This window comes from Salvia splendens, chromosome 8, assembly GCF_004379255.2.
Source record: "Salvia splendens isolate huo1 chromosome 8, SspV2, whole genome shotgun sequence".
In the NCBI taxonomy this organism is placed as follows: Eukaryota; Viridiplantae; Streptophyta; class Magnoliopsida; order Lamiales; family Lamiaceae; genus Salvia; species Salvia splendens.
Genome location: NC_056039.1, coordinates 25,304,405 through 25,322,469, shown reverse-complemented (window position 1 = coordinate 25,322,469; position 18,065 = coordinate 25,304,405). Strand labels below are relative to the sequence as shown.

The 18,065-nt window shown below is 41.1% G+C and overlaps 1 pseudogene; it reads right to left on the bottom strand.

Moving 5' to 3' along the window:
* Positions 1–17,033: 17,033 nt before the first annotated feature.
* Positions 17,034–17,864, bottom strand: LOC121745972 (annotated as a pseudogene).
* Positions 17,865–18,065: the final 201 nt, after the last annotated feature.

Below are 18,065 nucleotides of genomic sequence, written 5' to 3'. Positions count from 1 at the left end.
AACACAAACAGAAAGCAAAAAAAAAACCTAAAAGAAATGGAAGAGTAAAAGTTACTTGGTTTGGGGGGAAATCAATTCGGGGTCTGGCCCCCGCGGGAGCCAGCCTTGAGTGGGGCGGACGGTTGGGTCACTTTAGCTTTCTTCTTTGCCGGCGAATCCAGCGTCTCTGTCATCTCGTCACGCTGTCCCGGCACTGCCTTTCTTATGGTCAAGGGCTTAGTCGCGGACGAGGCAGTTAGAGGCCTCGTCTCCTGGGGAGGCTTCTGGAGAGATAGACGTTGCCCTGATGGTTTAGAAACGCTGCCAGGGCCAGGAAGAGATTCCGGCGCCTCGGGAAACTTCGCTCTGAGCCACTTCGTCATTATCATCATCAGCGAGACGCCTTCTGCCAACCTATCAGTGTGCCTTGTTGACGCTGCCACAAGGTCGGTGAGACGTCCCTTGAGGGCCACGACCTCCTCTCTGACCTTCCCGACTTCCATTCTCATCTCGTCTACCTCCGTTCTCACTCCTGCGACCTCTTTCCGTACTCTCTCAAAATCGACACTGTCTCTTCCTTTACCCCGTAGACAATCTCTTCTCTAACCATCTTGATTTCTGACCTCATCCATCCAACCTCCTTCCTCATTTCTTCAACTTCAACCTTGGCTCCTGCCCCCATACTTGCTATTTCATGTTTCACCTGGATGTCCGACCCGCCGACCTCATAAAAGCATACCTCCTTCCCAGACATGTATAGAAGCCCCTTATTGAAGAAATAGTCGATATTGAAAACCTCTGGGGGCATGCACATCTCCACATCCCGGCACGACTTGGCTATCTTCAATATTACGTTGTGTTGCAGGTATGCCCCTAGGATGTGGCATGTGTACATATGTCTGGAAGGATTTGCGGCCATTTGATGGCAAGCCTAGGCTAGCCAGTAGCCCAGGTGCATACGGACTCCCTTGTCCATACACCAAGTGAAGTATAGGTCGGGCGTGGTCAAAGCAGCGCTCGCAGTTCCCATCAAGTTATAACTGATGAACGTCTGAGCGAATCGCAGGATCTGATTGGCAATGTGGGAAGCCTTTGAACAACTTGTCTTAAACTTACCCACCTTCGGGTGGGTTATAAACTCCCAGGCGCTCTGTGGACGGAAACCTGGAGTAAACTTCGGTGGACCTACCATCCTGTCATTCCACAGTCCTTCATCGTCCTGCGTGCGTGACAACAGCCTCATGCGGAGCGTCCACTCGTGAATGCTCATTTCGTGCTCTTCATTGAAGAGGCGGAAAGTAATAGAGTCGGCATCCAAATCATTCGTAGACTTCAATCGAAAGGTTGAAAAGAACTCACGCGCTGCTGCTGTCGGGACTTCGAAAGAGCTGTGTTTCAGTAACTAGTCGAACCCGATTGCGTCGATATACTCCCAGAATTCGGCATCGGAAGCAATCTCCTTTAGCTCCGCGGGATCATATCTTTTCCCGGACTTCGCAAGCTTACCCTGGGCACTCTTTTCTTTAAACGTTGCTGCACGCCTGGGGTCCGAGAATTTCCTCATGGAATCCAGTAGTTCCTTGGTCAACCAAACTTCCGTAGGGTCGAAATTGAGCTCCTCGTCAGGTTCCTCTTCGGAGTCGCTAGACTCGGCAGGGCTATCAGATTCGGCAGCATAAGGAACCTTTGCGGGTGGAGGGATAGAAGCTTCAACAGATTTCCCTTTCGCTCGCTTGGTCAAGGAAGTAGCGGCCTGCTTTCCCTTCCTTTTTCTGTCTGCCGCCTGGCTGCGTCCTTCTTCGTCACCCTCCCCACCACCGGGTCTGGGAGAGTTGTCTTTTTCCTCCGCTGCGGCCTCATGACCCAGCGCTTCCCTTCCCGTATCGTCAACTTCATCTAACAAGCTCCGGCGGGCTCGTCTATGGGCATCCCTTGCATTTACCGGTGAAATTGTCGCCTCTGGGACATCTGTCAAATCCACGATTAACTTTACCCTGTCACCAACAGGGTCTTGTACATTTTCAGTAACGAGGGCTTCTCCCTCCTCAGACATCAAAGGGGTTTCCCCTGTGATATAAACAGGGGTTTCCACCCCAGCCAAATCTCCTTCATTGTTGGCTTCAGTACCCACGACTCTTTCAGGGGTCCTCCCCTCACCAACATTCTTCTAAGAAACTTGGGCCTCATCGCCCCCAAATTCTTCTAGGGTTTCTCCTCCCACAACATTCTCACCAACACCAGGGGTTTCCCCCTCTTCCAACTCCCTAGTAACAGAGGTTTCCCTCTCAGAAATATTAGCAATAACCACAGAAATAACATCCATCGGGGTTTCCCCCACAGACACACCAACAGATTTATCAGCCAAAACAGGGGTTTCCCCCTCCATAACAGAGTCTAACCTTGGTACGCTTACAGTCAAGAGCTCCAAACCCGCAGCCAGATCTGCCTCCTCCTCAGGTTTGTCCGCGGCGGTTGTTTCTGCTACGATGGCGGCTGGTTCGGCCTTCGAATAAATGGCCTCCGGTTGGGGTCTCTCCGTCTCTGTAACTTGTGGCGGTGGAGCAGTGGTAGTCGTCCCCATCATAGTGGTGAACATGGCGAACGCCTTCATCGCCTCCTCTGGCCCCCCAAGCTTCTGTAATAGGTCGACCATGAACGCCGCCGCGTTAGATTCGGCGGTTCCAGAGGTGCTTCCTGTGTTCTTTGTGTTGTCCATGGTAGATTCTGTAGAATTTTAACAAGAACTCGGAAGAAAATTGCTCCGATTAGGGTTAGAGAAAAATAGGGTTTGAGAGAGAAGTTGGGGAATTTTTTTGTAGAGAGAGTGAATATGATATGGAAAATAAAGGCTAAAGCACGGTTATAGCCTGTGGGTATGAGAGAGGACGGGTTGCAGGCAGTTGCAGGTGTGACGCTAGCAACCGTACGCCTCCCCATAAAGTTACCTTTTGAAATTCGAACCGGTGCTAACTCTCTCCAAAATTTTACTCCTCAACTCTCTGCCACATGTGAATATCTCTGCAATATCATACTTAGAAAAACGTCAAACTAAAAATGAAACGCCAGACTCCCAGGTCAAGGATATGACAGTATAAAAATTCCTCTTAGGAGTTTGGTATTCCGAAAAATATTTTTGGAAGATTATTTTTTTCTGATTTGTTTGGGTTTCCTTGATTTAAAGAAATCGATTAAATATTTACAAATTTTGTTTCCAAGTGCCCTCAAGATTCCTAAGGTCAAGGTATATATAAAACCTTCTTAGTCACCTGACCCCAGGAATTCTCTGAGAACACTTTCTTCCCAGACCGGTTAGGCGATATCAGGGAGTGCACGTAGCGGCACGTCGTCCACTACACATATCTCCGAGTTATCCCTAAATACCTTCACCCTATGACCATTGACAAGAAAAGGGGTAGAGTTTGAAGCATTTCCCTGGATCTCTACTGCTCCATTTGCACGAAGACTCACAACAGTGTACGGTCCAATCCATTTGGACTTCAGCTTACCAGGCATTAACTTGAGCCGGGATTGGAACAGGAGAACTTTCTGCCCAACTTGCAGTTCCTTGGTCCGGAGATTCTTGTCATACCAGAGTCTCGTCTTTTCTTTGTACCACATTGCCGATTCATATGACTCCAGCCTTAGCTCCTCCAACTCCTGTAGCTGCAATTTTCTCTCTCCTTCGCAGGGTTGGGGTCTCATGTTGATCTCCTTGACCGCCCAATATGCTCGGTGTTCTACTCCCACGGGCAAGTGACACATTTTGCCAAACACAAGCCTGTAGGGTGACATCCCAATAGGCGTCTTGTATGCTGTCCTGTAAGCCCATAGTGTATCTCCAAGCCTCTTACTCCAGTCCTTCCTAGACTGATTAACCGTCTTCTCCAGTATCGCCTTTATCTCCCTGTTGGAAACCTCCGCTTGCCCATTTGATTGAGGATGGTACGGTGTGGAAAGACGTTGGTGAACTCCGTACTTTCTCATTAGAGCTTCAATAGTCCGGTTACGGAAATGCGTCCCATTGTCAGATATTATAGCTCTGGGCGCTCCGTACCTATTAAAGATGTTAGCTCTAAGAAATTTCGCTACCTCTTTAGTTTCACAAGATGTGGTCGCCTTGGCCTCTATCCATTTCGAAACATAATCAACTACCACAAGTATGTATGCATTCCCGTATGAAGACGAAAATGGACCCATGAAGTCCATCCTCCAGACATCGAAGATCTCACAGACAATCACTGGGACTTGCGGCATTTCGTCTCTCCTGGAGATTCCCCCTGTCTGTTGGCACCTCTCACAGTTCTGACAAAACTCGAAAGCATCCTTATGCAATGTAGGCCAGTAAAAACCACTATCTAACACTTTCCTTGCAGTTTTCCTAGGTCCAAAATGACCTCCACAAGCTAGGGCATGGCAATGATTCAGCACATCCCTCTGTTCCCACTCTGAGATACACCTCCGGATTACCTGGTCAGCTCCCATTCTCCACAAATACGGGTCGTCCCAGAAATAATACTTGGCTTCGCTCTTGAGCTTCATCTTCTGGGCCCGGGAAATTTCCTGCGAACTGGGCACCTCTCCAGTGACCAAGTAATTTGCCAGGTCTGCGAACCATGGCTCATCGTTTAGATGACATTTTCCCTTCACAGAATCTCCTGGACCTGTTAACACCATGATCTTTTCCCAACTGACAGGTCTAGGAAATTTCCCTACATAGTACAGATGCTCTTCTGAAAACGCATTATGTATAGCTTCGTCGGTCTCACCTTGAAAAATACGACTCAGGTGGTAAGCCACCTTGTTCTCAGTCCCTTTCTTGTCTTTAACCTCCCAATCAAATTCTTGTAAAAGTAACACCCAACGGATTAACCTCGGTTTAGACTCCTTCTTTGCTAGCAGGTACTTAATAGCTGCGTGGTCTGTGAAAACGATCACCTTCGACCCCAGCAAGTACGGGCGAAACTTCTCAAATGAGTACACTACCGCCAGCATCTCCTTTTCAGTGGTGTCGTAGTTCTTCTTTGCTTGATTGAGCGTTTTCGAAGCATAGAAAATTACGTAGCTTTTCCCATCCACTCTTTGACCTAGCACTGCTCCCACTGCGTAGTCACTTGCGTCGCACTTTATTTCAAATGGCAAACTCCAATCTGGTGCTCTGATAATGGGAGCAGAAACTAATCGATCCTTCAACAACTGAAAAGCTTTCTTGCACTCCTCATCGAATACAAAATCAACAGCGTTATGCAACAAGTGAGTGAGTAGTTGAGCAATCCTTGCGAAATCCTTTATAAACCTTCTATAGATCCTGCGTGCCCGAGGAATCCTCTCACTTCTTTCTGATTCGTCGGGTAAGGCAGTTTTGAGATAACATCGATTTTTGCTTGATCTACCTGTATGACTCTTTCTGATACCACATGCCCTAGGACAATTCCCTCAGGGACCATAAAGTGGCATTTCTCGAAATTCAAAACCAAATGCTTTTCCTGGCACCTCCTCAGCACTATATCCAAACTTGCCAAACATGAGTCAAATGAATTCTCGTACACAGTGAAGTCGTCCATAAAAATCTCGATGCAATCCTCCAGGAGGTCCGAGAAGATACTCATCATACACCACTGAAAAGTGCCTGGCGCATTGCACAGACCAAACGACATTCTTCTGTAAGCATACGTTCCAAAGGGACACGTGAAAGTTGTCTTCTCCTGGTCCTCGGGATCCACGTAGATTTGAAAATACCCACTATATCCGTCCAGGAAACAGAAATATTGCTTGCCCGCCAACCTCTCCAACATCTGGTCAATGAAAGGTAACGGGAAGTGATCCTTCTTAGTAGCCTCGTTCAGCTTCCGGTAGCCAATACACATCCTCCACCCAGTAACAAGTCGAGTGGGGACCAACTCATTCTTATCGTTCTTGACCACCTGTATTCCCGATTTCTTTGGTACCATATGTACTGGACTAACCCATTCACTGTCTGGTATGGAATAAATGATTTCTAGGGATAGTAGCTTTAATACTTCATTCAGCACCTCTTCCCTCATGTTCGGATTCAACTTGCGTTGCGGGTCCCCACAGGCTTTTGCTCCTTCTTCTAGCCTAATATGATGCATGCACAGATCTGGACTGATTCCTACCAAGTCAGATAGTGTCCACCCAATAGCCTTTTTGTTCCTCCGAATTACCTTCAACAATTCCTCTTCTTGTCCCTCGGTCAAGCTACTGTTAATAATCACCGGGAAATTTTCATTCTCCTCTAGATAAGCATACTTGAGCCCAGGTGGAAGTGTTTTCAACTCTTTCTTGGGGACATCCTTTTCCTGGGGTAAGAGATTTTTCTATGTCGACTAAGTTGTTATTCCATTCGTAGACTCAGTAGAATTTCCATGCTCGCCACATAAGGTGTCCTCCTTGATCTAGCTAGCTCCGGGTTCGTGCAGAATTCCAGAATCGCTTCAGCTAGTTCATCATCTGATAACTCACTCGTCTTCATGGCTTCACACCAACTGGCTACTTCTCTATCAATGGCATGACTCATCTCGGAATTCTCGATCTGTACCTGCATTAATTCTGTCTCAAGATACTCCTGGACCAAGGGGTTAATAACATCTATAGCATGCAAATTTTTAACGTCTTTCTTCATTGCCTCATCGATGCTGAATGTATATTTCTCCCAATTGTAATCAAGGCAGATGGTGCCATCAAAGACATCAATGATAGTCTTGGCGGTACGTAGGAAAGGTCTCCCTAAAAGTACTCCGCCAGACTCTACGGACTCACTATCACTCATTTTAATCACATGAAAATCAGCTGGGTACAAGAAGTCATGTACCTTCACTATCACGTTTTCAAGCACTCATTCAGGACAAATGCATGACCTGTCTGCCAATTGGATCACAACTTTCGTGTCCACCATGCCTACCCCTACTAACTTCTTGTATATAGACAGTGGTAACACATTTATGGATGCACCCAAGTCACACATAGCATGCTCGATTTTTACATCACCAATAGAGATGGACAAAGTAAACATACCTGGATCATTGCACTTCGAAGGCATCCTCCGCTTTTGAATCACTGCGCATACGTTCTCACCTATCAAAATTTTCCACTGGGTCTAGCCTTCCCAGCTATAAATTCCTTGATGAACTTGCTAAACACCGGCAATTTCAAAGCCTGTAAGAATGGTAGATTAATCTCCAGCTTCCCAAAAATATCCATGAAATCTACCGGCTCTTCCTTCTTCTTCTTGGCTTCCCTCCGGCTTGGGAAAGGCTTCAGTCGCTTCCCTGCTCCTTTAGAACTTTCAGCCGTGAACTCTCCAGTTTCCTCCCCTACTGCCTCGTTCTCCAACTCCGGCTCTGAATTGAGGAAGAATGGTTCAGTTGACCTAGGCAAGGATCTCTCCAAGTCTCGTGCCATAAGGTCATCCTTGAGCAAGGAATTATAGCCCTCCAAGTTCCTGTTGCCTTCCTTGGGATCTGTCGCTTCCTTCGTTCTTACCACTGGCCCCTCATATCCCTTCCCGGATCTCAAGGTAATCTGACTTATTCGCTCTATCAGGTGGCCTTACTGAGGCGGGAATCTTTCCTTCATTCCCCCTCATATCACTCAGAGAGGTGGCTATCTGGGATAATTGCTTTGCTAGCATATCCATTGCTGCCTTTTGCTCCTGCTGAGCGTCTTGAAGCTTGTGCACTACGTCATTGTTCGATTGCAGGTTGTTTTGCATATGTTGCTGAGAACTGACGAGGTCGTGCACCATATCATCGATACTCTTAGGTGGCTGACTGGGCCCTGGCCCTATACTCAGAGTCGGTCCACTCACTTGATTATGACGAGCGTTTCCTTGACCTCCGAAGAGTTGTTGTACTGATTTCCTGGACCCTGGTAATTGTTTTGAAAATTCCTTTGGTGCGGTGGTACATAAGAGTTCCCTTGATTGTTCTGATTTCTGTTTCCCCAGCTCGAGTGGTCTCCTTGTTTCCGATTGATCCAGTTGCCCTGCCCCTCTTGGTTCCTTCCTGACCAGTTACCTTGTCTCTCGGGCTGAGGTGCAAACTGCTGATTCTGTTGTGGTGCTGGCTGGTTCTGTTCGTTGTCGGTCCATCTGAAATTTGGATGGTTCCTCCAGGGTGCATCTCTCTGTCTCCTTGAATTCCAGCTCCCGTCGGGATTCCAACTTCCCATTGCATTGACTTGGGCCTGATAATCTCCTTCCTGGGTCCCCGTAATATTGTTGAATTTGATTATCTCCTGGACCAGGAGATTTCTCCTTCCCTTGTGAAGCTAGTGGAATTGTCTTTTCAATCGCGTTCAAAAGAGCCTTCTCGAGCCTGTCAATCCTTGCTTCTACTTTATCATCTTCTTGCTCTCTTATGGCATTCACCGATCCTCTCCTCACTGCATTCCTAGGGTTATCGTATGCCTTCTTAGCATCGATCAACTTCCCCAGTATTTCTCTTGCTTCACTTCCCCCCTTTCTTGTGAAATTCCCCACACTCGAGGAATTCATTAAGTCCTTCGACTCAGGAGTCGCCCCTTCGTAAAATAGAGAGTAGGTCTCTGCCTCTATCATTCGGTGATTCGGGCATGCATCCAACAACCCCTTGAATCTCGACCAATACTGACTCAAAGATTCGTCGTAATCCTGCTTACACTCTAATATTTCTTTTTTCAGTGCATTCGTCTTGTTGGATGGGAAGAAATAATCTAAGAATTCTAACTTGAAATTCCTCCATGTGCGGATAGAATCCGGGGGCAACCTCAATAACCACATGTTGGCTTCCCCCTTTAAGGTAAACGGAATTACACGTAGGCGATAATCCTCCTCTGTTGCACCATTCGGCCTCTTCTGAATACCACACAACTTACTGAATTCATTTAAGAACTCGTACGGACACTCATTTCTACGCCCAGAGAACGTTGGCAAGATGCCGAGTACGTTTGTCTTGATCTCAATAGTCCTCTGGCGTGGATTCATCACTATAGCTTGAGCTGGTTCTCCATCTAAATGGGCAGTTAATGAACCGATCTCTGGATCTGGATCTACTACTTGCGCCATAACTACTTCATCTGTTTCTGACTCTGTTTCCGACTCTGTTGGTGACTTGGGATCCTCCCTTCCGGATGAACTCCAATCCTCTTCACTTTCCGAACCGAACGGAAATGGATCTCCCATAGATAACCCTGATCTGGTGGTGACCGTGGATTCTGTATCCTTGATCTGCCAAATAAATCTATCGTCCCTCCACCCAGATGAGTTACTCCAAAATCCAGTCCGCGAGCCTCTGCTCATAAACTGAAAAGAAAAGAAAAATAAATCAAAACTATGTACGCCAAAAATCTCTAAAAACAATCACAAAATACGCAATCCATCCCCGGCAACGGCGCCATTTGAAGTCTCGAGTTTAAGAGTAGCGTGTGTTTATATGTTGTGAGGTCGAGACACCAAGTCCTGTGAATCCACTAGATCACTTGGTCTAGGAACTCAAGGGAACACGGAATACTCTGTCGTTGTACACACAAAACTCTCCTTCAAAGATCCCTCAACCCGAATACTATAAATTAGTATAGAGAAGCAGGGGTCGATCCCACGAAGATGGACACGTAAGAGAGTATTTAGAGACTCTTGACTAAGCGGCTGCTGCCACGCAAACAGGGTTGAGGTATAACTACTACTAGACCTAGGCAGGAAATATAAACGCTAGACCTAGAAAGCTGTAAACATGCTGAGATCAAACATCATCAAGACTTCGGTATATTAAGCTTACTTCCTAGACCGTGTAAACGACTACCTAATTTAGCTAGACAGAAAACAATTAACAGTGGGGACCATGACCCAGAAATAGCAAGTGCGGCAGAAAAGCTGCAAATAACTAACTGAGCATTCAACTCACAACGGCATGCATTTCTTCAACGGAATTAAACACGAAGATGAAGGAAACAGAGCACATTCCCAGATTCGAACAGAATGTAAAAGTTTGGTCGTCGGAAACTTACGAATAACCGGAAATAACTCAGATCTACATATACTAGACGAAGCGAAATGAAAACACGAAGACTAGGCATCAAAATAAACCAACTCTGCTCAGATCTCACGTTGAACGCTTAATCCACTTCGGATCCAAGCAATCCGAAACCAACAACAACTAGATTCCACTCCATAACTTCCGATCTAACAGATCTACTCCGATCAACTCCGAATTTAAACGTTTCCACAATCAAGCTACAAAACCAAATTCAAACCTCCGATTCATTCACCAACAAACTCCGATCACTCCGATCCAGCCATTACTCTGCATAGATTCAGTAAACAATTGCGAAACGCATCCAAAACAAGTAAGCTAGCTCAAACTCCAGAAAATCACAACAGCAAAATCAAACATCGACATAACAGAAAATTAAACTTGCATAAAACACGGAATAGTCGATAAAACAGAGTGCCGAGCTTCGAGCAGCGAAGCTCGGTGAAATCCACAAAATACGAGCAAACAGAAACTTGTTTCTTCACCCTCAACAGGACGGTGTTACAACCCAACTTGAAAATACGAGAAAGCGGAAAATGAAACCAAGCGCGAAACCCCCTGAATTTCCCTCTAAGAACCCAAGTGTATAGAAAAGTGAACTAGCTGCAGACTGTTAGTGAGGTCTCCACCCCGAGAAGATCCCTCCAGAATGCATGCAACCTTCCTTTTATAGACACTGACATAATCTTCTAGAACCTTCGTAGAAATCTCCATTCTACCCTCCAGTTCTGAGATTTACTCCGTCTTGCAATTTCTTTCACAATGTTCACTTATTCGCCAGTTTCCTCGGGCGTGTGATTACCTCCTTCTTTTCCTGGACCTGGTGAATTTCCTCTATACACCTGCTTAAAACATGTGTTAGACCCAGCAAATTCACGAATTTATCCCCTAGACCTATGCATGAAATTAGCCTTATCAGAGTTTTAGTAGAAGATAGACGGTCTGTGTTTGTTTTCCCCGTGATCGATATCTGATACTAACCTTTAGCTATACTATTCCTACTCTGTATATTTGCAGTTATTTATAGTGCTAATAAAAAGTGCATCACTACTGAAAGATATAATTTCAGAAGTCTAGTACTACCTCCATCAACCATTAAACTTCTCATTTACTACTACTTTTTACTACTTTTGGTAAAGAACTTTATATCCCACTAACTTTACTTTATTCACATTTATTATAAAACTAAATATTGCCTCCGTCCACGAAAAATAGACCACATATGTCATTTTTAGTTGTCCACGAAAAATAGACCAAGTTTGGAAAAGGACCCCACATTTGCTACCTAACACAATTAAACACTACTAATAATATGGACCTCACATTCCACTAACACTACTTCTCTCTTACTTACCAATTCCACATTAAAACTCGTGCCATTCATAATGTGGTCTATTTTTCGTTGATGAAGGAAATATAAAAGTAAGACACACCTTCCACTAATCTTTTCAAATAACTTTCTAAGTACTACATTTTTTAAAACACGTGTTGGATCAAAACACCCCCTTTATTAGTGGACGGAGGGAGTATAACATTTGTATATAACATATGACATTTGTCATTTAATCATATGATACTTGGATTTATCAATTATCAATATATGCGGATTTTTGATAAACTAATAAACATGATATTTTAGATAGTAGTAATTGATGACTAGTATATACTCTTTTTGTCCAATTAAAAACGAAACATTTTCCTTTTCGGATTTGTCCTATTAAAAATAAAATTTTTCTAAAACGGAAACAACTCTATCTCTACCTTTTTTATTAACTCACAAAACAACATTACATAAAATCTCGTGTTTGATTCCTAAATGTTTCATATTTAATAGGAATCTCGTGTTTGATTCCTAAATGTTTCATATTTAATAGGATTGAGGGAATATAAGATATGTTATTACATTAAATTATGTGCATGTGTGGTATTATAATATCCCTTGGAGAGGTTTGAGAAAAGTTTTTATTATTCGGTGATAGTAAAACTGGTCAATAAGCCAAAGTTTTTACTATTCTAAAGTGTTTAAAGTTATTTGACCAAAAATGTGAGAGTGATATTAAAATATGAAAAGAGATGGATAAATCAAATGATTAAAGAGATTACTGATTGTGGTTGGGATGTTTGAAATGAGCGGTTGGATCTCACTTCTTTTTAGTAAGATTGTGTCTCAAAAAACATAATTTGGCGAGACCTGTTTTTTCTTTATAAACAATACTCGTTCTATCACTTTTCTCATATTTTTTTATTTGAATGGTGCCTAATAAATATTTCATTTTACTTTTATTAATTTTAGTAAATGGACGTTACATTCCACTACTTCATTCTATTTATAATTATTATAAAATTAATATTGTCTCATTCTTAAAAAAAATAGACAAACTTATATATAACACGAGTTTTAATATGCAATTGGTGAAATAAGAGAGTGGATAAAGATAATAGAAGTAGTGCTAGTGGATTGTTGAGTCTATATAATTAGTGGTATGTAATTGGTTAAAAAATTTCCATATTTTGACTTGGCCTAATTTGGGAGGAGGGAGTATATAAAACTTGGATCTACATTCCACAAACTTTTTTCTTCACAAAATCAAATAATTTCTTAAAACTCGGATTAGTCAAATATGAAAACATTTAATGGAGACCGGAGGGGTATGTCCCGAAAAAGAAAAAAAGGTAGTTACACGTTTTATTTTATAAGACAAAACAAACACTCCCTCTGTTCAACGGTAGTAGAGTCATTTCTATCTGACGCAGAGATTAAAAAAAAATACTCCCCCCGTCCCACTTTAGGAGTCTCATTTGAGTTCGACACGAGTTTTAAGAAATATGAAGGAAAGATAGTAAAAAAAGAGAGTGGAATGTGAGTCCTACTTTTATATAATGGTTTAGGGGTGTCAAAACAGGTAGCGGGTATCAAGTAATTCCTGACCTGACCTGATACCCACCGGATATTGGATACCCGCTACCCGCAAAAGTTGGGATCGAGGTCGGGTGCAGGTATTAAAAGTAGCTAAACATCGGGTATCGGGTATACCCGATCCATTGATTTCATATATACACAATAAATTAAATCAAAATTGGCAATTAAAGTTATAAACACACTAAAGGTATGGCTTCTCTAATTAAAAGGAAAATAAATAAACAAATAGAAAAGCGGCATGGTACAGTAAACCAAATTAATTAAGAATATTTGTTGTTTAGCTTTGAAATTTGTAAAATATTTGGATATCTTATTGGCAATATTTTATGAAAATTACTTTTCCATAGAACATATATTTACAATATTTATTTATTGAAATATTGTATTAGGATTTCTACTGGGGAGTGGGGTATCGTTATTATTGAAGGTATAGTGCTAAAAATAAAGCTGATACCATTATTTTTCATATTTAATTTAGAAAATAATTAAAGCTTACTTTAATCATATACTAGTATCTAATACTATATTTAAATAATAATATTTTAATTTAGTGGATTTTATGAAATGTACACAACTCTCACAATGTTTATATGTTAGTCCCACTTGAATATGTCAATTTGTATTTCAAGATTGAAAAATAATTCTCACATCGATGATGAATGAAAGATGACTTGGCGACATCTATAAATATTGTACAGTAGTTGCCAGTGTCGTATTGCATGCACCCAGTGGCGAATTCAAGATTTTTGATTTGGGGTGCGTAAATTATCACCACAATATAGAATTTTAAAATCCGAAAAATCAATTTTCTTCTCTTTATTTTGATTTTGAACAAAATCTGTATGTTTAATCTTTTTCTTAAGAAAGTTCATCATATATAAAAAATGGATTAAAGAAAAAATTAAAATAAATTTTGCAGAATGTATTTTTTAATTAAAAATCATCTTTTGACTTATTTTAGGCAAAAACTTCAATTACTTAAAAAAACGACATAATGCATCCTTACCATTTTCTATATAATTTATTTCTCATGTTTTACGTCAAATATATTTTTCATATTTTATGTATGATCATAAACGAGCATTGAGGAAATGTTGGCAAAATACATTCTTACGTCCTTATACTTTAGTCAAAATGTTCATTAGGTCCTTGTACAATTTTTTTGTTTTAATAGGTCCTTATACTTTTCATAATATTTTCATAATAGGTCCTAATAAAAGTGATAATCAAAGTATAAGGACCTACTAAAACGAAAAAATTGTACGAGGATGTGATGAAATTTATGAGAAAGGTATAAGGACCTATTAAAACGAAAAAATTGTACGAGGATCCAATGAACATTTTGATTAAAGTATAAGGATCTATGAATGTGTTTTGCCGGAAATGTTTGATTTTAAAATATATATTCTTCAACAAAAAGTAAAAATTGAAGAAAACAAAGCCATAAGAGAGCTACAAATGAGTGTAAGAAAGAAAAGTGTACTATAAAAGAAGTGTGCCGAAAACAAAAAATCAAGTGATTAAAATATGAAAATTGAAAGAAAGTTGATTTAATTCTAAATGATATTAAACAAAGAGTAATAATTAAAACATAAAGTGAAAGAGTAATAATTAAAACATAGTTTCATGTAAGAGAGTAAGAAAGAAAGATGAATAATAAAACAGCTGGCATGCAAAAGCATTCAACCATAACACTGGAGACTCCAACCGCCGCACCATTTTGATTACATATACTTATTTAAGATTTCAATATACTAGTTATAAAATTTTGGGGGTACAGTTGTACCCCCTTGTTCCTTATTGGATACGCCGCTGCATGCACCCAACGGGTTCGGGTACCTGCAACGGCGGGTTTGGGAAACCCTATCCGGGTATTGGGATGCCTGTTTAACTAAATGGGTCGGGATCGGATAATGAAATATTAAAGTTTTTTTGGGTTCGAGTATCTGCAGAAATGTTAGTGAATGTGAGACCTATTACCATTTATAGAATATTCGAACCGAGACTCCTAAAGTGGGACACCAAAAAATGGTAAACTGAAACTCCTAAAGTGGGACGGCAGGAGTATTAAATATATTAAATGAAGAGATAATAAAGTAGAAAATGAAAAAAAGAAGAGAATAAAGTTTGAGAGAAAATAAAATAAGAAAGAGAAAATAATTTACTTTTTACTAAAATAGGAAATGACTCTATTATTGTAGAATGTCCCAAAATTAAAAAAAAAGATTCAAATATAGTGGAACGTAACTTAATAAGTTTATTAATTTGTTACTACAATTTATTTCTACGAAGTATATCCCTTTTGTGAAGGTAATACAAGGATATAAATGGCATATTCTCATCCCCCGACATCTTTTATAAGTAGTCTTCATTACCCCAATTATGGTTGATTAATTAAATGGTATGCTTATTATGGTGAAGCATCAAAGCCTGAAGGAGGTCCTACAAAGAATGAACAATTGAAAGAAAAATGTTTAGGGATTTGCACTTTCTTTTATAAGGATATGCATGCTTTGTAGAGATAACCAACAGTCATTTATTCTTCGAGATAAGATGTGTTTAGGGATTTGCACTTTCTTCCATTTTGTTTATAGTCTTCTCTTTCATTGGAACTAAACCTATAACACAACTTGATTTAGCATTTATTTATAATACTCTATTTGTCCCTTGAAAATATGTTAACCTTTAAAGAGGAAATGTTTTAATACGCAATTGATAAAGTAAAAGAAAAATATATAAAATGAAAAATTATTGAAATATAATTAGTGGAGGATGGATCTCACCCTATTAAAAAAGACAATTGATTTCTAAAATAGAAAGTTCATAATTTTAAGGGACATACTAAAATGAAAATAGTTCATATTTTTAAGGTACGAGAGAGTACTCTTGTTTATTTGTCTGACTATAATTGAGTCATTTTATTTTACATAAAAAACTAACACAATTAATTTCTCTTACTTTATTCTCTCTTTTACTTTCTTTCACTCCAATTACATATGTTATTTTCTCCTACTGTCCTACTGTATTCTTTTCTTTATTTCATTAGACTTTATTCTCACTCCAATGAACTAACTAAGCACTCTCTTTTTATTTAGTGCCAATAAGAAACTCCTCAATTACCTAGGGGATGGTATTTTCACTTAAAAAGAAGCTAACATTAGTTGTGCCTTTTCATTATAATTATATTTACTCTATATATTTCATTCGATCTTTAAAAAATAGTCTAATTTTCTCATTTAAAATTCATACAAAAAAAGTCTAATTTCAAAAATAGAAAATTCTCTCATACCTTATTCATCTTTTTTCCCTTACTTAATCCAATTTTTGGATCTATTTTTCACGAACAGAGATACTACAGACTATTTCTCACGCATTAGAAATAACATCCATTTCATTTTCACTCAGGTTACACAAAGATGAACAACCTTACACGTGCTTAATTCAAGCAACAAAAACAAAATTTGTGTTGCTACTATTTTGATACAAGCAAGACTAGCTGACTCAACTTATTTTAACACAAGTAATACCAGGAAGTGTATGGAGCTAGTGTAGTAATTAACAAGCAAGAGTATCGTATTCCACAGAGACAAATTTGTACCAACTTAACTACCACGAACAAATGTTAACTACTATCTAGACAATAGGGAAACGTTTAATTTGTTTTAACACTAATAAAAGCATATAATAAGTAAGTAAACAAATAAGAACAAGTAAACAGGATGTGAAAAGATAATATGGAGAAAATTGTAGAACTCAAGGATTCGATTGTACAATTCCAAGCTCTTATCCAATCTATTTGCCTTAACTTTTGGTATCCCTAGAGTTATTAAGTCGTTAGCAATTATAGATTAAACCCCCTCCCGAGATGAGAAACCTGTAGAATAGGTTCTAGAATTGAAGTCCCCTTCTAATCCTAAACCCCAAACTCCCAAAAGCACGATAAGATCAAAGACCTCACTCAAAACCCCAACTCTCCCGAGTTCTATTATATTAAGGTGCCAATTATTCTTATTTCTAGATTAATTATTTCTTCTCCCGATTAATCTAATTAATCCTACACAATCAAGTGGTGATCAAGCAATTCATGAAAGGAATAAACCCAAGAATAATCAAGGTCGCAGAATAAACCCTCCGATCCCAGCAGTGGCTCTGGAGAAAGCGTCCACTACTGCTCTGTAGATCGAGGTCTCGAGCAGAGTGTACTGGTTGACTGTCCTTATCTTGGCCCCTCCATTCCCCTCGGCGTTGATCTCGAGGAGCGTCAATTTGGATCTGATATTGATGAAGTACTCGGTCGAGGCCTCCTCCTGGGAAAACGCCCCCGCCGTGCTTACCGGGTTCATGAACAGTGGCGTGTATGCCAGGGATGCCCCCGCGGATGAAGTTGTACGGACTGTCGCCGAACAAAATCACGTCGTCCGAGGTCACTGACTCGGACAGACAGATAGCGAACTTGCGGCGAAAATTAAACGCCGCGGAGAATAGCGACGGCATCCCGACCGAGGCCGATCCCGCCATGCCCTGGGTCAGGAAAGTCGGCCCGTAAACAAATAAAAATCTGGGGACCGTGACGTTATGGCCCGGGTTTGACCCGTCGGTTGACCGGGCCGAGACGACGTCCTCGGCCTGCTCCCTGCCCTTGGAAGTGCGGGTAAAGGGGTTGTCGGGGGTGAGGCTGCAGGTGTTGTTGTTGTACCCAGGGGCCGAGGCCCGTTGAAACAGTCCCCGCACCCTGTGGCTCTGGCCAGTGAGCACTGGGCCGAGCGACAGCCGGCGGGCCTATAGGTGGATGAAGTGTAGTTGTTATCGCAATCGACCAATAAGTACTGGCCGCCCAGGTGGACGACCAGGTTTACGCGGATGTGAGACATTGAATGTGCCTCATGGGTATGTCCTAGTAGTCCCTGAAGAGCGAAAATAGCAGGAGTATGAGCATCCATGGTTACCTTACTTTCATACTCTTCCGACGACATAAGGTAATTACTACGGAAATAACAATGATTATTCAAAATCAAGCAGTTGGTTTTAGGATGAGAAGAATCCTACACGGATTGGGTTAGGAACAAAATTTGATACCAAACTACAATTGAAGACTGCTTTTACTTTGTGGCATTTGGAATCATCCACAAAAGAATATAAAG